This window comes from Tenrec ecaudatus, chromosome X, assembly GCF_050624435.1.
Source record: "Tenrec ecaudatus isolate mTenEca1 chromosome X, mTenEca1.hap1, whole genome shotgun sequence".
Taxonomy (NCBI): Eukaryota; Metazoa; Chordata; class Mammalia; order Afrosoricida; family Tenrecidae; genus Tenrec; species Tenrec ecaudatus.
In genome coordinates, this window is record NC_134548.1 from 3699487 (window position 1) to 3725693 (window position 26207).

The 26207-nt window shown below is 44.7% G+C and overlaps 1 long non-coding RNA gene across 11 annotated transcripts in view; it reads left to right on the top strand.

Moving 5' to 3' along the window:
* Nucleotides 1-3151: 3151 nt before the first annotated feature.
* The window catches only part of LOC142434982 (uncharacterized), a 68950-nt gene continuing 45894 nt past the window's right edge, over nucleotides 3152-26207 (top strand). For 8 of the 11 annotated variants that reach the window (XR_012781214.1, XR_012781215.1, XR_012781212.1 and 5 more), the window contains exons 1-3: nucleotides 3152-3285; nucleotides 7357-7467; nucleotides 8219-8403. This is a non-coding gene — a long non-coding RNA (uncharacterized LOC142434982). Of the gene's footprint in view, nucleotides 3286-7356; nucleotides 7468-8218; nucleotides 8404-14741; nucleotides 15009-15131; nucleotides 15464-20264; nucleotides 24763-26207 lie in introns of those variants that run through there. The other 3 variants (XR_012781206.1, XR_012781216.1, XR_012781211.1) reach the window with 3 other exon arrangements.

The window sequence follows — 26207 nt, forward strand, 5'->3', positions numbered from 1 at the left end:
ATAAGGAAGATCAAAGACGAATGGATGCGTTTGCAGGATGAAGCTGGAAGAGAATATTGGAAGTCCCGTGGGGGAACCAAAGGACAAGCCCATCTGTCTCGGAAGACTAAGACCCGAATGCTCCCTAGAGGCGATGATAGCAAGACCTTGTCTTACACACTTTGGACATGTTGTCAGAGACCAGTCGCTGGAGAAGGACATCATGTTTGATAAAGTAAAGGGCAGCTGAAGGAGGAAGGCCGAGGAGATGGACTGACCCAGTGGCTACAACAATGGGTTGAAGCTTGGGAACAATTGGGAGGATGGTCCAGGCTGGGGCAGTGTTTCCTTCTGCTGTGCATAAGGTAACTATGGGCCAGAAGCGACTCGATGACACCTGCATCAGTCCAGATGACGAGACACAAATCCAGTGGCACTCATGTGCATAAGAGAGCTTTACACCACAGAGCTATTACGTACATGTATATTTTCAGTTATATTATTGGGGTCTCGTACAGCTCTTATCACAATATGTACATCCATCTATCCATTCATCGTGTCAAGTACATTTGTTGCCATCATTTTCTACTTGAGCCCTTGGTATCAGCTCCGCATTTTTCCCTCTCCCACACTCATGAACCCTTGATAATTTATAATTACTATTTTTTAATGTCTTACTCTTCTTACCGATGTCTCCCTTCATTCATTTTTATGCTGTCTGTCCCTCAGGAAGGGGATTATATGTAGATCATTGTGATCTGCCCCCTACCTTTTTCCAACATGTGCCGAACAGTGAGCTTTGGACTCTAAATGGCAACGTTGGTGGTTCCAACCACTCATGCACTCCTTTTGAGAAGAATGAGGCCGTCTACTCTTAGAAAGATTTCCAAAGACTCAGACATCCTGTACAGGGTCACTATGAGTCAGAGAAGACTCAATGGCAGCATGCTGGTTTTCTGGTGATGTACTTGTCTGTTTATTAATAAATAGCAGATTTGAGGATTTGCGTCAGATTAAATGAAAAGGATAAGAGTTGCAGAGGGGAGGGGTAAACTTGATATGTAGGGCACCCAATGGGATGCTCCATTTCAGTTACTAGTTTGATATTTCCATTTCACTGTGCTGCTCAATTTTCATCAGCTGTTAGACACTGAGCCACTGAAAATTCCGAATATTCTTCAGGAACATTAAAACATTAAGCAAAACCAAACAAAATGTTGACAAGAAATCTGAACCCACACCTGATTTGTAACCGAATAGCTGACGTGGAGAAAGGACATGGAGACTGGCAGTTTCCTCCAGTCTTTGATATACCTTAAATGACTGATTGGGATTGCTTTGAAAATCTACTCTGCTCATGACAAGATGGCCTTAGTATCGACACTCTAGCTGGTTCCCTTAGGCTTTAGTTCTTAAGGTTGGTTTTTATTTGTTTGATAGCAGGAAACACTTTCAAGTGTTTATGACAACAGTTTGTCTTGAACAGAAGTTTTGTGAAGAAGGAAATCCTATAAATAGTAAAAAAGGGGGAAACTGTAAGTGCTCCCGTGCTTGAAGGAGATGGGTGTCAATACATTTGTAAACCAGGTGAGGGTGCTCCACCTACATAAAGGGCAAAAATAAAAGTAGTCACAGACAACAAAACCGCTAACTTCAGAGATAGGGTGGGAAGTGTTTACTTCCAAGTTGAGATGCCTGAATGACCGCAACCAGAGCTAATTTTCAAGTTTCTGGCCTCAATCATCTGTGCCTTCTCTTCTCACAGCAAATCACCTCAGATGATGCCAGCCCTCACGTCCTCCTGCTTGAGGTTCTAAGCTACCACTGACAGCAACAGTCGTACTGCAACCATCAGCATTGTGGAACATCGCATTCCCGAGAGAATATGAAACATCCCTTATTTTTTTGCAGGATATACTGGAAGCATTGGGCTATAAAATTCCACAGCTGGCTAGGGGGATTTTACATTCGGGTATATGGAAGCATTACAGAGTCAGCATCTCTGAATCTCCAGGTTAGAAAACATAATTAACCCATAGCCTCTTAGGAGCCGATATTAAGGGCTCCAGTAGAAGGCAAATGTTTTGAGAATGATGATGGCAACAAATGTACGTACACAATGGATGTATATATGGATTGTGATAAGACGTGTATAAGTCCCCAATAAAATGATTAAAAAAAAACTACTTTAAAGGGAGAAAACATCATTTGAGGATAACAGTCTTTGCATTAAAGGTGAACCTGAAGCCTGTTTGCTCAAATCACAGATCTGGGGATTGACGGGAAAGACAAACTTTGAGATACCATTTGTCACAGGTGCTAACATTTCTTAAGATGCTGCTGGCGCAACGAGAAGTGGCTACTGGGCGGGTGAGGACAGAAATCTTGTCTTCTATGTGCATAGTTGTCATGAGGGTGCATCCCCCAACTTTGAAAGAGGATTTGAATTTCACAACGAATAGGCAAAACGACTTTTATCAGTTGGTCAGGTCTTTTGGATGTAGTTTTTTACCAAAGACCTGAACTGAAAATAATTGAAGCCACTGGGTCATGTCGTCAATAAATGAAAACAAAGGTTCTAAGTGGGAAGGAAAAAAAAAGGCGATTTAACCGAGAGGGGAAGAGTTTGAGTTGAATTTGTATTGGGGTGGGGAATAAAGGAGGGGCAGTTTCATCATGGCTTTAGGTTGGAAGGGCTTCAGAGAGTGCCTTGGCCACTTCTTCCCTGAAATCAAAACTGGGTGGCAGACACAGAGCCAGGAAACAACCCAGCCTCCTGGCCCAGCGCGCGCCCACCTTCCACCCTGCAGGTGGCTGCAGTGTAATCCCCTGCGCTTCCCAAAATTCCCAAGGAAGCAGCTACTGCCCATTCCAGGGGATCCAAGGCCGGGCAGGGGGCAGAAGGAAAGCCCCTGTGGGGGTGCACGCTGCCTGGTCCAGATCGGGTCGCGCACGTCTCCGGGGCACCGCTCCCAGGTAAAGGCTGCACGGGAAGACCTCGGGGCCCAGAGCGGGTTCCCCTTGGAACCACAAGCCATCAGTCTGCAGGGCCTCCAGAAGCCACGCCCCTCGGGCAGGTCAGCAGCCAGCCCAGCCATGGCCTCCAGGGCCCAACTAGCTGCAGCAGCAGGTATGGGGGCACTTCCGGGTCACCGGGGTCGTGGGGGCGGGACTTCCGGAAAGCGGAAGTGAACGTACGCGGCCGGTGGACGACGGTGGCGGCAGCGGGGCCATGTTCGGGCCTCGGCGCGGGCCTGGCGGTCCCGTGGGTCCGGTTCTCCGGGACCCCCGACGACGTCGCAGCCGGTAACGGGTCGTCTCCGGGGTCGGGGCCGGGGCGGCGCGTCGGGAGGGCGGCGGGTCCAGCGCGGCGTGAGGAGGCCGGGCCGCCGGCCGCAGGGTGCTCGGCGGGGCGCGAGCGCAGCCCCCGCGGCCTCCCGGCGCCCCGCTCCCCGCCTGCAGCCGCGCGGCCCACCTGCTGCTCCGGCGGACGGAAGGGCGCCCCGCCGCGCCTTTTACCTCAGAGCGCCCTCAGAGGCCACGCAGGCCCGGGGTCGCGCGGCGGGAGGAGGAGCCGCTTTGGCGCATGCGCGCGCCGAGGCTGCAGCCGTGCGTCCTAGGGACGTGCACGTGGCGACGTCGCCGCGCGGGGGCGGGGCCAGCGCCGCGGGGGCGGGGCTCTGGCCTCGGCGCGGACCTGAGTGCGCTGCGACCTGGTTCGGCGGCTCCGCGCGGTCCAGCGATGGTGCAGGAGGAGTCTCCGCGCGCTGAAGCGCCGCCCCGGCAGGTGAGGCGCACCTGCGGCCATCCTCGGGATCCAGGAGGCCGTGTTGTCTGTGCTGCTCCGCAGCGGCCGGGGCCCTGCAACCTTGCTTCCCTCCGACCCCTGCGTCCCTGGCGTCCGCGCGGCCGACTCCAGCGTGGGCGAGGCGGGGAGCCCCCGACAACCAGCCTGCGGGGTTCGCGTCCTCCACGGCTCCCTTCAGGTTGTTGTTAAGGAGCTCGGACCTTGCCCTCTGCCCCGGGATGACCTGAAGCCGACGTTCTGAGCGTTTGTTTTCAGTTTCTCCTCGGACTATTCAAAGTTGCAACGACCACTTCATGTAATATCACTTATCTCCTTGTATAACACATTAACACGCTGGGAAAATACTGGGGAATTCCAGGCTTGACCTGTGATGCCTAGGAGAAGCAGAGTTCAGATCTACAGAGTCTTTGTCTGAAGCTGTGGCCATCAATCCAATCTCAACCCGCCCATTTCCAACAGAAACACCATGGTTCTTACGAACAAGAACGAATTCATTGGCTACTTTTTTCTGTGCGTATGAATAACGGGGAAGGCATTTCCCTTTAAACCTAGATCCGAAAACACGGTCAGTTGATTTGATAAATGTAATTACAGCATTCAATACATAACCCACATGACAAGGATTTCATGCCTGTCCTTGCATGCATCAACGATGTCCGCGTAGCCCCCTTGCGTACAAAACAGCATCTGTACACTTTACTTCATAGAGTTACCAAACACCTTCCGTTTGGAATAAAATTCAACTGGTGAAGTGCAGTAAGACCGAGTGAAATATCGTCAGGTGTGTTCACCTGGAGGACAATAATTGCATGGGATGTGAATAATGTTGGGACAGACCATCTGGTCTCACAAGTTGCCTCAATACATGTCAATCTTTAGACAAGGGGTGACTTCAGGTCTTTTTTTCCTGCTCTCTCTCCTGGCCCCCTTTCCTGACTACCCTCTTTTTCCTTTCTCTCCCTCTACCCCTTTCTTCCACTTCCTCTTCCTCCTCTTCATCCTTCTTCTCCCCTCCTCCTCCCCCTCTCTTTATCTCTTTCTCATAAAGTGGACAGGACTACCAGGCTATTGTGAGTCTCAATGGAAGCATGACAGGCAATGGACCTTTATATATTTCCTTTATAACCATGTGTTGTCAGGTGTCCTTGGGTCAGTTCTGACTCCTAGCGAGCTGATGCACAACAGAAGGAAACACTTCCCAGTCCTGCCCTGTCACAGTTGTTCTCTTTCTGAGCCATTGTTGTAGCCACTGTGTCATTCCGTTTCTCATTTTTCGCCTCCCCTCCACATCACCCAGCATGATGTCCTCCAGGGACTGGTCTCCGCTGATCATTTCTCTGCAAGGCCGCACCCCTGAGGAGCAGTATGTCTGTACTTCTTCCAAGATAGATTTCTTTGTTCTTTTGACACACTATGGTGCTTTGAATATTGTTGATCAATACCATTATCAAATGCATTATTTACTTTTCCTTTGGTCTTCCTTATTCAATATCCAACTTATACATGTGTTTAAGGTGACTGAAAATAATAAGTCTTGTGCTGTAAGGCTGACAATATACTTTTGACCAGTCGCAGCCTTAACAATTTCACAGTTATCTTGTGTGCCACACACCTAGTGTCACACCTGAGTCAGAATTGATTCAAAGACCACGTGAGCAGCAACAAAGTGTGAAACGCTATTTGATTGTATTTTGAAGACAAGGACCATGATTCCATAGCACAATCCCAAATGTGTCATCCTCAATTAATTTTGACTCATGTGAATGCCATAGTTCTGATTAGACCTGTGCTACATAGACCTCCTTTATGAAAATCTTCATTTTTCATAGGAATGAAGTGACTTGGAGGAGAGGAATTGCATTTACTATCAAAAACAGTGTTTGTTTTCCAGGTGTTTTTCAAGTAAATTATTATCATGGAATAGCCGGCAATACTTTATCATAAACGATTCATGAGAAGTACAATATTTATAAACACAGATGACTAATTTTTAAAAATCATTTTATTGGGGGCTCATACAACTCTTATAACAATCTATACATACATGCACTGTGTCAAGCACATTTGTACATTTGTTACCATCATCATTCCCAAAACATTTGCTGTCTATGTGTGCCCAAGGTATCAGCTCCTCATTTCCCCTATTATTTTGTCATTTCTTAACACTGACGTCTCCCTTCACCCACATTTCTGTTCTCCACCCCCCATGGAGTAGGTTATATGTATGTAGATCCTTGTAATCGGTTTCCTCTTCAGATAACTAATTTTTTAGTAAGTTTCCTATTAATTATTTGAGGGGTGGTTTTCATTTTCGACCATCCGCTCTGCATATAAGAGTTTAAACCATCCATCAGTCCACTCAGATGCTACCACCCTCGCCATTGTCTCTTTTCCCTCTTAGGTGTCTCTATTCACCCTTTCACCCCATCAGTCCCTGTCAACCTCCTGTGCTTTGCTTCATCTTTCCATCTTTCCCTTCCTGTCCCTGGAAACCTCTACAGCCTGTTCTCTTTGGATTGACAGTCTCTGTCTTGGGTGTGATCCTAATGATAGTGGTCTCCTACAATCTCTCTTTATGACTTACTGACTTCACTCAGTCCCATGTTCTCCTGGTCCATTCAGATAATGAGGTACTTCCTTTTTTTCAGTAATAAATAATATTCTATTGTGTGTATGCCCTAGAGTTTATTTTGAAGCATTTTTCTACTGATGGCCGTTTGACCTGTTGCATCGTCTTGCTCAGTGAACAGTGCTGAAGTGATTGATCATGGGAGTGCCTACTGTCTATCCATGTGATCACTCGTAATTCTTTAGGGTGTATCTTCCGCAGAGGTATTGCTGGTTCCTAACAGTTTCTATAAGCAATTATTTGAGATGTCTCCATATCACTTTATACAGTGGCTGTACATATTTGCATTGTAAGTAAGAGTCCCACGGGCGTAGATGAGAGTTCCAATCTCATCCTGCACTCCCCAGCACTTGTTGCTTCTGTGCTTTACAATCAGGTTGTCGTTGTTGGTGCAAGGTGATAGCTCATCGGTGCTTGGATTTGCTTCTCCCAGATGGTGAATGATTGTGAACAGTTTGAATGTTTGTGAACTTTTTCCTAGCCATTCCATGACATTTTTGATGAGTTGTCTGTTCCTGTCCTTTGTCCACTTTTTTATTGTAATTTTTTCCTATTGAGGTGTTTTAGTATTCTATAGTTTTAGAAATTAGTCTCTTGTCTGTTGTGCTATTGTTAAAATCAGTTCCAAGTCCATGGAATCCATTTCATCTGTTGGTGATAGGTTGGGACGCACTTCAGTTTCATAGTTTCAGTAAGTCTCTCTTATCTATTTTGTCTTCTACTGTGTGTACTTCACGCTTAACACCTGACAGTACGACCATGTCTTGCAATAGGGCTCTTAACTGTGTTAAATGCTCAATACATAGGCACATATCACTTGCAAATACAGTTTAATCTTTTTAGGGATTAAACCAACAATTTCCAAACCATCACTTTCTCTTCCTTGTTTAATGAGTGGATGAGCTGCCCGCCCTCATGGACACGTCTGCTCTGTCCCTAGGTGTCCCTGTGCGTTGGAATTGACTAGAAGACAATGGCCATGAAGTTCAGGGTTTGATTGAGGCCTCAAATCTGTTCTCATCATTGATGACTATTGACCTTTTACTAGAAGGTAACACACTCCTCATGTTACTTCAAACATAAGACCTGTATAATAGCAGAGAGTATGTGATTACAATGAGTAAATTCATAGGCGGCTCTCTTATCTACTATGAACATTCGGCCAAGGATTTTTGTCATCCTGTGATGAACACAATGCTCTACTGAGATCTGGGACACAGATATGTGTCAGTACAGCCCCATGCCCATGCATAAATATTTGCTTATGATGCCTTAGACCCTTTGACCCACTGAGCTGGCCGGTTCTCTGAATTCTCTCCCCATCCCAACCAATCTTGTCTCCCATGGGACATCAGTTACATCATAGGCATACCTGCCTGGACAACTCTATTGAATATGGATGTCTAATGAGCCTCAGGTTCAATCCCTTCTCTGCAAGGACACGCAGGAACCATGTATGCAGCAAATAATTTTATTTGAACAATTTAATTATCTAGGGACACTACACAGAGAGGAGGGGAGACTGAGAAAGGTGAGGCGGGGGAGGAAACCTGTCTTCTAGGAGGAGAAGATGAGCTGCAGAGGGAGTTGTTCCTACTGGTCATTCTGGTTCCATGGGGAAGGGAGGCCTGTGGGCGTCCATGCAGGTACCTTGTGTGGGGAAAAAAACCAGGGAAGGGTGTTAAGTCAGGCTGATCTTAAAAGAGTCTCGAGTATTCAGGTGTCTAGAGTTGATTATCTGTCAGGTAGAAGAGTTTGACACCTTCTCATATGGAATCTAATAAGGTCTGTCTCTAAAATAGGTAACTGTCCACTTGGAATGATTCCAAGGATGTGGGGATGATGGAAGCACGGGTTTCATGATCCAAGAAGACTTGGCCTTGGGAATGAACCTAACTCACTGACCTGAAACATCATGACCTTAAAAACTACCTTTAAAAAGAGCAAAAGGAAACAAAATAGAAGAGGAGAGCCTGGTGCTACATGGGTAAGTTGTCCTCTGGAAATCAAAATGTCAGCTGTTTGAACCAACCGGTCCTTTTGCAAAGAGAGATGGGGCACTTAGCTTAAGCCGACATAAAGAAGTTCGGAGCCATTTAAAATTATTTTCCAGGGTCTCCATTTTACAGTAGAATTAAGAGCAACAAGTTAGTTACAAAAACCGGTGTACCATTTCAGTTAGGCACTTGGCAACCTATTGCAAGGTTGGGGATTCCCTCACACCAGCTGTAGTGAGGAGAAAAGGGAGACTGTCTGATTAAGGAGAGGGCAGGAAAAAAAGGGACAGACTCTCCACCAGAAAGATTGACAGAGTAGCTGCAACGATAGGCTGTAACTGATTTAAAACATCGTGAGGACGGTACAGAACTGGTCAGTGTCTCCTTGTGCTGTGCATTGTGTCACGGTGAGTCAGGGCCAACGTGACAGCATCTATCCACAACATTAACACGATTCAGGATTGCATGGGTGGCAGGGGGACCATGAATCAGGAAATGTCATCTGAGGACATAATTTTGAAGAATCAAGAAAAAAAAACTGTTACTGCAGAGAGTTTACTGATCCCCAAACCCAAACCTCTGTCATCCAATTGGTGCTGATTCCTCCAGGAACCTACAGGCCAGACTGGAGCCTCCACTGTGGGTCTCTGAGGCTGGAACTCTGTGGGAGCAGCAACCTCCCCCTCCTCCCATGGAGCAGGTCACAGTTACCAAGTGCTAATCTGCCTAGCAACCCGACCCTTACCCACCTCCATACCTACAGCCCATGTGAAATCCCTGTGGGAGATCCTTACCTGGATGGGAAGGGCAGCAATGAACACTGCTCATGGTAACTTACCCTGAAAGTATCTGAGTCAGGGAAGGGTTCTTGGCAACTTTGGGAAAGAGTTAAGACAATTATCTGTGAAGAAGAACAAAAAAGACGAGGGAAAGGGGTCAGCATCCAACACTAATAACACTAAGGATTCTGTGTAAATACTGGCGCTCATGACAAATGGTTTACAGAGTAAGAATTTAAGTGAGATCGATGTGTTACCTGAAATTATGCTTACCTGCCAGGTCAAATAGAAATGCATGTAAAAGCATGGCTGAGTTGCCTCGTTTGATGGCATGGACCACGTTTGCCTCAGGAATCTCTTCCTTGATAAAATCCAAGGTCTCAAAGTCTTCCTTGGACACAGAAGTGGTTCTTGCTGAAAAGCGGCATACACAGAGCAGGAAGTTTCCATGAGAAATTGTGGCTATACAGAGGAGGCAGATGTTCAGGGGCTACAGTAGAACTCCTTATTTGTAGTATGATCACACAATCCCTATAAATGGTTAAGGTGCTGTGTCCTATCTGGCTGCTGTGAGTTGGAAGCGACCTCATGACAATGGCTGTGGGTCTGCTTTTGGTTGTGTGTGGATGTTGGCTGGGGACGCCATGGGAGCATGGCTTCACTCTGTGCTGCTGAAAGATCGTGCATTCTGGTAAGCCCTAAGGGTTGCAGTTTTACCTGGCCCTCAGAGAGTCGTGGGCTGCATTTGTCTCCATGGGAATTGGTTAGGTTTTGGAACCAAGGGTGGAGCAAATGGTCAATTCACATGGATGTCAACAGGACGGTTGTTAGTTTAGTGCACCCAGAGGGGCCCTGGGACAGAGGCCTGGTGATCACCTTCCAAAATACCATCTACTGAAAACCAAGAGACGCGCAGTGGTACTCAAGCACATGGATTGATCACCACGAGTTGGCATGGAATGATGGGAACTCAAGGGACATCATGAGGAATGAATGGTCATGTGACATTGCACCCTGCCCGTTGTGACTTGAATCTCTGACGAGAGAGACATTGATTCCTCCTTTGAGGGGTGAAGCTGATACTTAACCCATAAGTCCAGCCGTTTTGGTAAGTCCTAATGCTTCCACAGTTTCATCGAGCATTATCAAAACTTTCTTCTGTGACATGGACAAGTTCCACAGTATTGTTGGGTGAATCTTGGAGGAACATAAATAAGTGAACAAAAAATATATTTATATTCTTTCTGGCATTGCAAGGACAAAGGACTCAAAGTGACGGTCTATAGACATGTAGGGCCCTCCCACTGTTCCTCACAGAGTTGTTATGAAGAGTCAGAATCAACTTGGTGAAGCCTAACTACCACCATCACATTTAGGAAGGAACTTGAAAAGTTAGTGAAAAAAATGAAATTGAAAGCTCATGGACTTCCCCCCGCCAACTCCTTGAAGCTCCCTCACGTGCAGTGATGTATATGTACATCGGAGTCTGAGGAGCCACGATGGCGATGCTAAGTGAGTTTTGGACTCTGAATGGCCAAGTCGGTGGTTCCAACTACTCAAGCCCTCCTCATGAGAAGAATGAGGCTGTCTGCTCTATGAAAGATTTACAACGACTCTGACATCCTGTACAGGGTCACTCTGAGTCAGAAACGACTCAATGGCAGTAGGTTGGGTTTCTGGTGATGTGCTGATCTGTAGATTGATAACCGAGTGATGCTGAAGCTTTTAGTGAGAGTATATGAAAAGGATAAGAGTTACAGAGGGAGAGATTAAATTGATTTGTACGGCACCCAATGGGGCGCATAATTTCATTTATTAGTTCCTTATTTCCATTTCACTGTGCTGCTACTCAATTTTTTATCAAATGCTTAGATGCTGAGCCATTGAAAGTGCAGAATAAACTTCAGGACCATTAAAAATACTTAACAAAATAAAGGGACGAAATCTGGACCAAGAGCCACCTGATTTGTAACAAAATATCTCACTTGAAGAAAGGGTCGTGGAGACTGACATAGTTTCCTCAGTCTTATGGGAATCAGCATAGATCTTAAATGATTGATTGGGATTGCTTTGGAAATCTACTCTGCTCATGACAGGATGGCCTTGGTATCGTACTCTAGCTGGTTCCCTTAGGCTTTAGTTCTTAAGGTTGCCTTTAACGGACTCAGAACCTTGCCCTCTGCCCATTGGCTGACATTAAACAAACATACTAAGCATTCGCTTTCAGTTTTTCCTTTGATTATTCAAAGTTGCAAGTGCATATAATATCACTTATCTCCTTACATAACACAATATGCTGGGAAAATACAGGGTATTCTACCTGGCGTGATCTCTGATGCTTAGCAGAATTAGAATTCACATCTATAGAGTCTTTGTCAAAAGCTGTGGCCATCAGTCCAATCTCAACCCACCCCTTTCCTACAGAAACACATGGGACTTACCAATACCAACAAATTCATTGGCTGCTTCTCTCTGTATGTTCATAACGGGGAAGGCATTGCCCGTTAAACCTAGAACATAAAACATAGTTGAATTGGTGAATGTTGTAAAGCCATTCACTACATCATCTGGTTGATTTGGATTTCATGTCTGGCCTTGCGTTCAATATACACTGAGTCACTTTGTGTACAAAATAGTATCTACACTTCATGGAGTTCCCAAAGACCTCCCATGAGGAATAAAATGCAACTGGTGAAATGCAGGAAGACGGAGTGAAATCAACCGAGGTGTGCCTCTGCGGGCTCATTCCATTACGTGACACCTGTAGAACCGCTGATTCAAACCATCAGCATGGACACCAGTGACTCCATGGCTCCGTGGTTAGCAGAGAGGATTACCTTCCTCTCTGGGCTGCAGACACACTGATGCATGTTCAGTGTGATGGTGTTTACATTTGTCACAACTGAAATGTGAACCTCAGAAGGGCAATTCTTCTCATTGGAAAGAAAATTTTGCCTCAAAGCCAGTGAGGGACATGCTGGTGGTCTTTGGCGTCCCTCTGTGGGATCTGGAGTGTTGTCTGTGGGTCTGACCTCTGTGGTGGGAAGGAGATCCTGCACTTGTCACTGTCTTCTCAGTGTGCTCCTCTGAGCCATTCATGCAGAACCAGAGATGTCTTCTCGGTGTGAAGCTCCTCCAACCTGGCTTGATACAGAGACTTGAGTCCCTCGTGTTACTCTGTCTTCTAGACAAGAGTTAATCAGCCACAGGAATAAGTTATTACCTTTGGTCTTAGGACTGTGGCCCACAATGCATTTTCATACAGATGTTGTTAGGGGCCGTCAGTCGGTTCCGACCCTCAGCGATCCTGTGCGTAAGAGAAGGCAGCAGCACCGGGCCCTGTGCCATTCACACAGTCCTTGGTGTGAGTGCATTGTTGTGGACTCTGCATCAGTCCATCTTACTAGGGGCTTCCTCTCTTTCTCTGCCCAGCTACTTTAACGAGTGTGTTGTCTTTATCCGGGGATTGGTCTCTCCTGATAGCATTTCCAGTCAGTAAGAGGAATTCTTGCCACCCTTGACTTTAAGGAGCACTCTGGCCTTACTTCTTGCAAGATAAACTTGTTTGTCTTCTGGAGTCTGTGATACTCTCAAGAGTAACCCGATGGAAATGCATCACTTCACCTGTGGTCCTCCTCTTTCAAACTTTCACAGGCAAAAGAGGTCATTGGAAATACCATGGCTTGGGTCAGGTGCACCTTAGTTTGCAAAGTAACATCTTTGCTTTTCAGCACCTTGTGCAGCAAGTACACCTGATGCAATAAGTCTTTTCCTCTCTTGTTGCTGCTTCCAGCCATTGGTTGTAGATCCAAACAAGACAAAATCCTTCACAGTTTCCATTTATTTTCACCCTTTATCACGATGTTAGCTATTAGTTCAGCTGTGAACATTTTGGTCTTCTCGACACTGAGTTGTAATCTGCATTGGAGGATGCAATCCTTGATCTTCATAAGAAAGCATTTCAGCTCCTGCTCCCTCTAAGCAAGCCAGCTTGTTCAGAAGCCTTCTCCAGTCCTGATGCCTCTTTCTTCATATGATCTTGCTTCTCTGATTATTTGCTTGGCATACAAATTGAAATGTAGTGTGAAGGGATACACCCAAGACACACTGCCTTCATGAATGTCAGGCAAGCGTGCCGCGTGCTCTTGTCTTGTGGGCACAACTCCCTAAGCACAACACGCTGTTTCGGAATTCCCATTCTTCTCAAGGTGATCCAAAGTTTCTTACGATCCACTCACTTGAATGTCTGCATAGTCAATGAAACACCAGTGAACATCTTCTGGAATTATCTACCTTGACCCAATAAGCATTTGCCATCAGCAATGATAATCCCTCATTTCACACCCTCTTCTGAATCCCGCTGCAGCTCCCCTGTCAGTGCAGTGCTGTACACTCAACCATTGTTGGATGATCTTCAGCAACATTGCACATGCTTGTGCCCCCAATGACATCGTTCTACTGTGTGAGCATTCGGTTGGGTCACCTTTCTTGGGGATGGGTACAATATTGGATCTCTTCCAGTCAGTTGGCCAAGTTGCTGCCTCCCAAATTTCCGGGCATGGACAAGTAAGTACTTTCAGAGCTTTATTGAGTTGTTGAAACATTTCAGTTGGTGCTCTCCCCTTTCCTGGAGCCTGGTCATGGGCTAATGCTTTCAGTGCAGCTTGAACGTCTTCCTCCAATCCCGTTGGTTCCTACTCCTGTGCTCCCTCTGGAAATGGCAGATAAAGAGCTCTTTGTATTTTTTTTAAAGTCATTTTATTGGGGGCTCGAACAACTCTTATCACCAATCCAGCTATCCACCCATTGTGTCAAGCACATTTGTACATCTCACGACACACTCTACTTAAGCCCTTGGTATCAGCTCCTTATTTTCCCTGTCTTTTCCAGCCCTCCCTCCTTTAAGATCCCTTGATAATTTTATGTCTGATTCTGTGTATTCTTCCCACCTCCAATTGATGCTTCCTGCGTCACTCACTATTTTGCTCATAGAATGGTTCAACGTTGTAAATAAAGTCTTGACATTTTTCCTGAGTTCTTTCAGTTTCAGTTATGCTGAGCGTGTCCGTCCCTTTTGGTTTGCTAACTGTAGGCCTTGCACATTTCATTAAAATACTTTCCATTGTTTTATTGAGCTTCCGTTGGCAGTGTTCGCTCTTACTCTGTGACTTCATCATTTCCTCCGTTTGTGTAGCTACTCCACTGTTAAGAGCAACTTCAGAGTCTCTTCTGACATCCCCTCTGATAGTTTCTTCCATTTCTTTTTTAATGAACTTTTGCTTTCTTCACGAACGGTGTTCCAGAGGTTCTACCACAGCTTATCAGTCCTGCTGGCCTGAGCTTCCAGTGCAACAAATATCTTCTTGAGATGTTCGTGATATTCAGGTGGGACAGACTTCAGGTCGCATTCTGGCTCTCCTAGATTTGTTTGAATTTTCTTCAGCTGCAGCCTGAACTTGCATATGAGTAACTGAGGTTCTCTTCCATAGCCAGACCCTGGCCAGGTTTTAGCTGCTCATGTTGAGCTTCTTTATCGTCTCTTCCCACAGGTGTCCTCAACCTGATTTCTGTGTATTCCAGCTGGGGAAGTCAGGGTGTGTATGGTCATTCTTGTTGTTAAAAGAAGGCATTGTTATGAACAAGTTGAACATTGAATAAGGAAGACCAAAGAAGAACTGATTCATATGAATTGTGGGCTGTCAAAGAATACTGCAGTAACATGGACTGCTAAAAGGACACAGATCTGTGTTGGAAATATGGCCAGAGTGCTCTGTAGATGCAAGGGTGGTGAGATATCTTTCTACATACTATGCCAGGTACGTGATCTGTCAAATTGAGAAGGGGTGGGATCTATACTGTCAATCAGGCCATAGCCAATGAGGCATCTGTGTGTGCAAGGCCTTCTGAGAATTCTGGGAACTTCCGTCTTTCTCCTGCAGGTGGGCGACCTCTGCTTTTTCTCCATGGGAGGGAGACATTCCTTTTGACAAGCCACATGGAGCTACACTGATGGCAGCCCGAGCCTTGGAGCTGGAGGAGCCTGTGTAGACCCAAATCAGCATAGATGCTTCCACTGCCACTGGACCCACAATTTCCAGTCACTCGCCTGTGATCTTAATGCACTCGGCACCATTGCATGCGTTGCATGCATCTGAAGAGGAAATTGCAGACTGGTAATGGAAATAAGGGGTTAATGTCCGAGACATATGGACTTGATCTGGACTGGACTGGGATTTTTTTCATAATATAAAATTACTCTTTTTATGTAAAACTCTCTCCTATGAGTGTCTCTGTATTTGCTTCTCTCGTCTACCCACACTAACACACATACTTTGGGCTTGCTGGCATGAGAGACCAGGCGCTGGAGAAGGGTATCAGGCTTGGTAAAGTAGAGCTCACTAAATCTTAATTTTACTCTCTCATAGATATTCCAATTAACATTAGGCTAATTCTCTCACCCTTCTGTGATAATATTAGTCAATTCTTGAGAATATAAATGCAGCAAACAGACTGTGGGGGCTTTCCTTTTTTTTTTACTGTGGGGGCTTTCTTTGTCTTTTCTTGTTCGTGATAATGTGCCCATCAGAGCATAGGGCAACGTCACAACATCTGTGTGACCCACTGAGGGACAGAGAGGATGTTCTTCAAGTTGTGGGGCCATTCCCACTGTCCTCCCCTGGGCTGTTCCTCCCCCATTTGCACCCGCTCACGGCCTCCTCAATTCCTGGTCTCCTCCTAGTTCACTGTGGCCCACATTACCTCAGAAGCATTTGGCCTACACCAGGAGGCTCTTGAAATATTTATGTAACTAAAATGATACAATAAGAAACCAAACCAAGGATTCGCTGTGGAGAGAGCAGAGTGATTTACCAGCCAACAAACCCTACACATTTGGTGACTTGAATTACAGTCTTTAAGGCAACATCACTGTTCCTTTCTGATTATAATTTCCGACCTCTGCTTTTTCTGAAGTGCTTGACCTTCTAGACTGCACCATTGGTTATTTGGTCTCAGTCTTTTGTAGCAAGTGGCTTGGTGTCCTTGACTATCCCATTCAAAGTAACCTATGCAAAGTAAAACAATGGAAGCAATTTTTAAAAGTACCTCCCTAATTTCACAAGCTGATTGTAGAACTATGAAAAATATTGAACCTGTTGCATGACTAGACACATACATCTGAAAATAAAAAGGGGGCAAACTCATGGCAGCTATTTAGTCAATTCTGACTCATCGTCGCCCTGCGCAACAGCAGAACTGCTCCTTTGTGTTTCTGAGTTTGTCAGTCTTTATGGAAGACGAAAACCAATGGGGTTCCTCATTCGTAGGTAGCACCTAAAGGTGAACAGAATCAGAAATCAAAGGATATCAAATACATGCAACTAAAACGTCCTCACTGCAGAGCTTTCCTAAAGGGTTAGGAGACCTGGAGTTACTAGAGCGAAACGTGGAATGAATACCTTCAGGAAAGTAAACACACTTGAACTTCAAGCCCATTTCCTGGTCTTGAGATTAACTTGAGTAAAGACTTTCAGGAAATTAATGAAGGGAAGCTTCAGGGAGCTGAGAGACACATCCAAGGAGGCAGACAGCACAGTAGGCGTGTGTATCCTAATGCTGACTGATTGGACAGTAGACTACGCCCATTGAGTTTTCTGGGTGTAATCTTGATAGTATATGTGAGGGTGTGGCATTCCATGGAGCCTAGACCCATGAGTCAACATGATTGTCAATGAATTACACTTATCTGCCTATTAAATCATACACTGCAAACATTGATGTTGCAACTACTGAAGGCAACTAACTTCAGAGTGTTCACCTGGAGGAGAATAAACAGGAGGGTGTAAATAAAGTTGAGACAGACTATCTGGTCTCCCAAGGTGCCGAATTTCATGTCAATCTTTGGACAATGGGTGACTTCAGGACTTTGTTTTTTCTTCTCTATATCCTTGTCCTTCCTGAATACTTCATTTTTGTCTTCTCCCTAACCCCTAGTAATCATCATCCTTTCTCTCTCTCTCTCATCTCTCTCTCTTTGTAATAGTCGGGTTGATGAGTTACAAGTTCATAGACATGTATATAAGCAAATGTTTTATAGAAAGTATAATTACATATTAAAACATCCCAGTCCAGATCATGTCAATAAGCCCGATATTAGACCATATTTCTGATACCAATCTTTAAGTTCCCCTTCAGACTCATGAAAGACATGCAATGGCGTGGAATGCAGGAATAGCAGAGGCCAGTGGGTAGAAAGTAGTGGATCCATTGGCTGTGGAAGCATTGCTGAGCTGGCATGAGGCCCCATGTGACTCCTCCAGCTCCAGGGCTCTGGCTTCATCAACGCAGCTCCACCAGGCTCCTTGTCAGTAATGTCCCACAGGAAGTGGGTATGTGCCCTGTTTCCAGTGAGCTTATTTGCCTCTTTAGTGGCTCCAGTTGAGGGCATCAAGCTGCGACCCTTACAGGGAGCCTGTGAGCAGGCTGAAATGCTTGCTAGGTAACCACATGGATCCACTTGTTGAGTGGAAGTGGGAGAAATGCAGCAATAAAGAGGTCAAGTTTGCCACTGACACTTGTGGACTTGGTTTACGGGGGGAGAGGGGGTAGAAGATGACAGCTGAGTGACTGGTCTAAGCTTCATGACCTAGTACAAGGGTGCTAGGCTTGCTGAGTATTGGTGAGACGAGCCCATGGTCTAAAAGCAAGGCGGTCTAATGGCACCTTGTGCAGTGTGAGTGAGGCAGTCCACATTGAGTTGACCAGAACCTGGCCAGCTGGAGATTTTTGAGCCTGTGACATTTTATATTGTTTTTCATAATAATGAAGTTTATTAGGGAGAAATTTGATTTACTATTAAGAACAATGTTTGATTTTCAGGGGCTTTTCCTTGGTTTATACAGTAAGTTATTATCATGGAAGTGTCAGCAGTACTTTAGCATAAATGATTCTTCAGAAATATTTGGGTTATAAGAACACGAGTAATTTTTAAGTGAATTTTCTATTGTGAATTAGGTGAGGGGTGGTTTACATTGTAGACCATCCGCTCTGTATATAGCAGTTTAAACCATCCCTCAGTCCACTGAGATTCTGCCACCCACGCCATTGTCTCTTCTCCCTCTTAGGTATCTCTGTTCATCCTTTCACCCCATCAGTACCTGTCAACCTCTTGTGCATTTCTTCATCTCTCCGTCTTTCCCTTCCTGTCCCTGGAAACCTCTACAGCCTGTTCTCTTTCGTTTGACAGTCTCTGGTCTCATACAATATCTTTCTTTTGTGACAGACTGCCTTCACTCAGCCCCATGTTCTCCTCGTCTGTTAAGTTTTTCAATGATGAACAATACTCTATTTTGCATGCACCAGATGTTGTTTTGAATCATTCTTCTCCTGATTGTATTTGACCTGTTGCCTCGTCTTGCTCGGTGACCAGTGCTGAAGTGATCAGGGGAGGTCATGCTGTCTGTTCATGTGATCACTCTTAGTTCTTTGGGGCTACAATCAGCAGAGGTATTGCAGGTTCCTCAGAGCTTCTGTTCTCAGTAATTTGAAGTGTCTCCATATCACTTTCCAGAGTGGCTGTACGTCTTTACAGTGGACGTAAGAGTCCCACGGGCACAGAAGAGAGTTCCAATCTCATCCTGCACTCCCCAGCATTTGTTGCTCCCGTGGTTTATAATCAGGTTCTCATTGTTGGTGTAAGGTGATACCTCATGGTTGCTTCAATTTGAATCTTCCAGATGGTGAATGATTGTGAGCATTTTGTTCATTTTGTTAGCCATTCGATGACATTTTGGTGAACTGTCTGTTCCTGTCCTTTGCCCACTTTTTCATTGTAATTTCTGATTTGAGGTGTTTTAGTGTTATATAGTTTTAGAGATTTGGCTCTTGTCTGCTGTGCTCTTGTTAAAATTAGTTCTAAGTCCATGGGATCTCCATTTCATCTGATGGTGAGGGTTTGGGATGCACTTCAATTTCATAGTTCCAGAAAGTCTCTCTCATCTATTTTGTCTTCTACTGTGTGTACTTCATGCTTAACATTGGACAGTCTGACTGTGTCCTAAGTGTGTTAAATGCTTGAAACATAGACACAAATCACTAGCAAATGCAGTTTAGTCTTTTAAGGGATTAAACCAACACTTTCCAACCTAATACTTTCTCTTTCTTGTTTATTGAGTAGAAGAGTTGTCCACCCTCATGGTCACGTCTGCTCTGTCCCTGGTCGTCCCTGTGCATTGGAATGACTAGAAGACAATGGGTGTAAAGCGCAGGTTTTGATTGAGGCCTCAGATGTGTTCTCATTATTGATTACTACTGACCCTCTACTAGAGCGTAACATATTCCCCATGTAATTTCAAACAGAAGAGTTGTATAATAGCAGAGAGAGTATCTGATTAGTGAGTACATTCATAGGAGGCTCTCTCATCCACCATGAACATTCGGTCAAGTTTTTTCGTCACCCTGTGATGAACACAATGCTCTACTGAGATCTGGGACACAGATATGCGTCACATCCACACAGTAAATATTTGCTCATGATGGCTTAGACCCTTTGACCTATTGAGCTGGCCGGTTCTCTGAATTCTCTCTCCATCCCAACCAACCTTGTCTCCCAAGGGCCATCCCTTACACCAGAGACATACTTGCCTGGAAAAGTCTATTGAATGTGGACATCTACTGAGCCTCAAGTTCAGTCCCTTCTCTGCAAGGAAACACGGGAATCATGTGCATAGCAAATAATTTTATTGAAGTAATTATTTAGGGACACCACACAGAGAGGAGGGGACACCGAGAAAGGTGAGGTGGGGGAGACCACCTGTCTTCTAGGAGGAGAAGATGAGCTGCAGAGGAACGTAGAGGGAGCTCTTCCTACTGGTGACTCTGGTTCCCCGGGGAAGGGAGGCCTGTGGCCTCCATGCAGTTACCTTGTGTGGGGGAGAAAAACCAGGGCAGGGTGTTGTCAGGCTGATCTTGAAAGAGGCTCATGGGTAGTTGGGTGTCTGGATTTGAGTATCTGTCAGGTAAAAGAATTTTATACTTTCTCGCATGGAATCTAATAAGGTCTGTCTCTAAAACAGGTGAATGTCCACTAGGAATGATTCCAAGGGTATGGAGATGGTGGAAGCAGCGGTTTTGTGATTCCAGACATCTTGGCCACGTGTATACACCTAACTCAATGAGATAACACATCCTAATCTGAAACACTACTGTTTTTTTAAAAAGAGGAACCAATATTGAATTAGAGAGCCTGATGGTACTTGGATAAGTTGTTTTCTGGGAACTGAAATGTCAGCTGTTTGAACCAACCAGCCCCTCTGCTAGGAGCGATGGGGCACTTAGCTTCTGTAAGCAGACAAAGAGAGGTTCTGAGGCATTTTTACTTATTTTCCTGCTTCCCCAGGTTTGGAATAGAATTCAGGGCAACAAGTTATAGAAAGAAACTGGTGTGGAGTTGCAGTTAGACATTTAACACCTAAAGATTTACACCCAGAGAAACCGGGACAGGACCACTGTGGGGGTTTTAGATCATTTCCTGAGGAAGGTCGTCCTGCCTGCTAAAGTAGAGGGTCAGAAAAAAGAGGTAGACCTGTAACCAGAAAGATTGACAGAGTAGCTGCAACGATAGGCTGTAACTGATTTAAAAATCATGAGGACGGTACAGAACTGGCCAGTGTCTCCTTGTGCTGTGCATTGGGTCACGGTGAGTCACGGACAACGTGATGGCATCTATCCACAACATTAACACGATTCAGGATTGAATCGATGGCAGGGGGACCATCAATCAGGAAATGTCATCTGGGTGCATACTTTTGGAGAACCAAGAATAAAACAGCTACTGAAGGATTACCAAACCCCAGACCATAACCTCTCATCCAATTGGTGCTGACTCCACCAGGAACGTACAGGCCAGACTGGAGCCTCCACTGTGGGTCTCTGAGGCTGGAACTCTGTGGGAGCAGCAACCTCCCCCTCCTCCCATGGAGCAGGTCACGGTTGCCAAGTGCTAATCTTCTGCCTAGCAACCCGACCCTTACCCACCTCCGCACCTACAGCCCATGTGAAAACCCTGTGGGAGATCCTTACCTGGTTGGGAAGGGCAGCGATGGACACTGCTCATGGTAACTTACCCTCAAAATGTCTGAGTCATGGAAAGGGTTCTTGGCAACATTGGAAAAGGGTTAGGACAATTGTCTGTGGAGAAGAACAAAAAAGACAAGTGGGAAAGAGATCATCAGGCGATATTAATAACACTGAGGAGTCTGTGTAAATACTGGAGCTCATAACAAATGATTTGCTTAGAAAGAATTTAAATGAGATTGATGTGTTACCTGAAATTATGCTTACCTGCCAGGTCAAATAGAAATGCATGGAAGAGTCTGGCTGCATTTCCTCGTTCAATGACATGGACGAGGTTTTTCTCAGGAATGTCCTCTTCTCTGAGAACATCCAAGAAGTTGTCAAAGTCTTCCTTGGACACAGAAGTGTTTCTTGCTGAAATGCGGCATATAGAGAGCGGAAAGTTTCCATGAGAAATTGTGACTATACAGATGAGGCAGGTTTTCAGTAGAATACATCCTTTGGTGGGTCCACACAATCCTAGATGATGTAAATGGTTAAGGTGCTATGTCTCATCTGGCTGTTAGGAGTTGGAATCAGCCTCATGACAATGGCTGTGGGTTTGCTTTTGGTTGTTGGTGGTGACGCCTTGGGAAAATGGCTTGATTCTCTGTTTTTAAAGGTCATGCATTCTGGAAAGTCCTAGGGGTCTCATTTCTACCTTGCTCTCAGAAGGGGACCTGGGACTGTAGTTGTCTCCATGACAATTGGTAAAGCTTTAGAACCAAGGGAGGAGCGATCCACATGGTTGTCCCAGAGGGGCCTTGGGACAGACAACTAGTGATCTACATCCAAAATGCCATCCTCTGAAAACCAAGAGAAGCACAGTGGTTGGTACTTGAGCAGATGGATTGATCACCACAAGTTGGGGTCCTTATGAATAAACTGTTATGTGATACTGCACCCTGCCACTGTTCTGACTAGAATCACTGATGAGGGAGAGGGTGATACCTTCTTTGAGGGGTAGAGCTGATACTTACCAAAAGTCCAGGTGAATTGCTAAATCCTCCAAGTGCATCCATAAGTTTATACAGCATTATCAAAACATCTTCTGTGACATGGACAGGTTCCAACGTTTTGTTCACTGGACCTTGGAGGAAAATAAATAAGCGAATAAAACATATACCTAATTAGTTCTGGCATTGCAAAGACGAAGGACTCAAAGTGATTGTCTATAGACGTCTAGGGGCATTCCCACTGCACCTCACAGAGTTGCCATGAGGAGTCAGAATCATCTTAGTGTCAGAATCAATTTAGTGAAGCCTAACTACCACCACCATATTTCAGAAGGGACTTGAAAAGTTAGAGTCAACAGAAAAGTGGGTCAAGGGAGACGTCAGACAGTGTAAGATATGACAAAATAATAATAATAAATTATCAAAGGTTCTTGGACAGGGGAGTAGAGTGAGGGGGCGGGGAGAGGAACTGAAACCAAGGGCTCAAGCAGAAAGTAAATGTTTTGAGGATGATGGCAAGAAATGTGCAAATGTGCTTGACACAATGGGTGGATGGATGGATTGTGAAAAGAGTTGTACGAGCCCCCAATAAAACGATTAAAAAAGAAAAGTTGGTGGAGGGGATGAAATCAAAAGCTCATGGAATTTTTCCCCCACCAAGTTTTTGAAGCCCCTTCAAGTGAAATTATGGATAGGGACATAAGTATCTGAGTAGCCAAGATGGTGATGTTAAGTGAGCTTTGGACTCTGAATGGCAAAGTTGGTAGTTCCAACCACTCAAGCACTCCTCATGAGAAGAATGAGGCTGAGTGCTCTTAGAAATATTTACAAAGACTCAGACATCCTGCAGAGGGTCACTATGAGTCAGCGATGACTCAATAGCAATAGATTGATTTACTGGTGATGCGCTAATCTGTAGATTGATATCCAAGAGATGCTGAAGCTTTGAGTGAGAGTATATGAAAAGGATAACCGTTACAGAGGGGAGAGAGAAAATCGATTTGTAGGCCAACGAATGGGGCGCATCATTTCATTTATTAGTTTGTTATTTCCATTTCAGTGTGCTGCTACTCAATTTTCATCAAATATTTAGACTCTTGGCCACTGAAAATGCAGAATAATCTTCAGGACCATTAAAACATTAAGAAAAAACAAACTGACAAAATGAAGGGAAGAAATCTGGACCAACAGCCACCTGATTTGTAACCGAATATCTGACTTGGAGAAAGAGTCGTGGAGACTAATGTAGTTTCCTCCAGTCTTATGGGAATCGACTTATACCTTGAATGATTGATTCCGGTTGCTTTGAAAATCTACTCTGCTCTTGACTAGATACCTTGGTATCAATACCCAAGCTGGATCCATTAGGCTTTAATTCTTCAGGTTGTTTTTAACAGGCTCAGAACCTTGCCCTCTGCCCATGACTGACGTGAAAAAAGTGTAAGCATTTGTTTTTAGTTTCTCCTGGTAATATTCAAAGTTTCAAGGGGCTCTTAATGTAATATCATTTTATCTCCTTGCATAACAAATTAAAGTGCTTGGAAAATTCAGGGGATTGTACCTGGTTTTACCTCTGATGGTTAGCAGAAGCAAATTTAGATCTCCAGAGTCCTTGTCAGAAAGATTGGCCATCGATCCACCCTCAACACTCCCTTTCCTACAGAAACACCTGGGTGGTACTTACCAATACCAACAAATCCATTGTCTACTTTTCTCTGTACATATAACGGGGAAGGCATTGCCCTTTAAACCTAGAACAGAAAACATTGTCAGTTGAATTGATAAATGTAATAAAACCATTCAATACATAACCTGCATGACTAGGATTTCATGCCTGGCCTTGCATGCATCAACAATGTCCGCATAGCCCCCTTGTCTAGAAAACAGCATCTGTACAGTTTCATGGAGTTACCAAAGACCTTCCGTTTGGAATAAAAAGCAGCTGGCGAGATGTAGCAAGACCGAGTGAAATCAAACAAGGTGTGACTCTGCGGGCCTGTTCCATTATGTGACAACTGTAGAACCGCTAAGTGACACCATCAGCATGGTCACCAGTGACTCCATGGATCAACAGAGAGCACCACCTTCCTCTGTGGGCTGCAGACACACTGATGCATGTTCAGGGTGATGTTGCTTACAGGGGGACAGATAATTGTCACCACTGAAATGTGAACCTTACAAGGATAATTCATATTGCTGGGAAAAAACTGAACCTTGGCAAATTGCTTAAAACTAGTATCCCACCTGTGAAGAGGATTTAAAAGTAGTAGGAATCATACAGTCTCAACATGACAAGGAAAATGATATCATTTTCATCCCGCCTTTTTTTCCCTTCTAATTTAAGCAAAAGGAATAACAATCAACATATGATTATTCTGCTGGAAAATTCTGTGACCATCACCAAGCTGTGTAACCAGAGCCACCTTAACTCATTGTCACAGCCTTTGTTCATGATGTTTTCAATGCTGGTTGGTTTTCATCATTCAACGTTTTTCTCTCTCTCTTTCTCTCTTTCTCTCTCTCTTTCTCTCCCTCTGTGTGTGTGTGTGTGTCCAACAGTGCCACAGATACAGAAAAAAGATTAAAAAAAATTCTGCACTCCAAAAAAAATTTTCAGGAGTTCATTTCAAAGTGAAAAACTAGCTCTTTATATGTATCAAACCAACACAAGTCCGAAACCTTTCCTCTTTAGCTCTCTTTTCTATGTTAGATTTAAGAACTCATTGTTTCTTATTTACACAATTTTCAGGAATGGTCTTTTATGTGGTTTTTGACTGCATTGTGTGCCCCAGTCTTCACACAGGAACATGATCAGAAAGAGAATGTAGCCACCTGCCACGTCCAAACCCAGTCACCAGCAGACAGTAATCTTTACAATAAACTCTACCTCCTCCTTCTGGAGAACTCTGACCTGATATGGTAATCTTGCTCCATCCTGTAGCTACCAAGGACTCTCCCACATTTGCTGAACAAAGAGGTGTTAAGTATTTCCTTTTTTTAATACACCTGAGTGTTCCAGAACAGAATCATTCCTTCCCCTCTTCTTACTTCCTAACTTGAAAATTCAATTCCTCCTCCAAAGGCATTCCACACCTGTGGTATCCCAGGTATAATCCGTTCATTCCTATGAGACTGCCACAATCCCGAAACGTCAATGTACCCTCTATCCCTCATCTTAAGTTTCCTATAGAAACTCCACCCAAATTCCATCATCAGTTTATGGATCTGAACAAGATTTCCCAAGAAGCCAAAAATACCAGTCACGTTATCAATCATCCTTGAGGACATGAAAGCATTTCTACCCTGTGATTGTGAATTTTACATCCACGTGGACATGTGGCATCTAAGGTGGAATTCCTGCTGTCAATCAGGTCACAGCTGGACACTGCTTCCTTGGAGGTGTGGCTCTCTCGTTTTTAATTTAGTGCATATACTGTAGCATTCCATACTTCTGTGACGTCAAGCGGAATTGCACGATTGCTCCCACAATCAGTTTCCAAATATTCTTTCTGTACATTGAACCCTTGACCTCATCTCCCCTTCTCCCAATCACCACCCCTCTAACCATCTCCTCCCAAAAGCAATATTCAACTTGCTGTCTCTATACGTACGTCAATCCTGGTTTTCATATACCCAAAAAAGAAGCAGCGTATCACACATCACCAATGACATTACACCTCTGAGATACACCCTAATTAGAAAACAAAAGCCAAACATAAAAATACAAATGAAAACTTCCGAAAAATTTAGAAACCAAATTAGGTGCAGCATGCATCTTGGGGGGTGGGGGTGGGGTGGCGGGAATCTGATAGAATTTTAACTGTTCAAATCAGAGTTATTCTTTTGATCTATAGTCATCCCTCCAAAGCACTCTATTTAGTAACCACTTCCCTCCATTGCTCAACTGTAGATCGAGAGAATTCTCTGGAGATTTATTTCCTATGTATT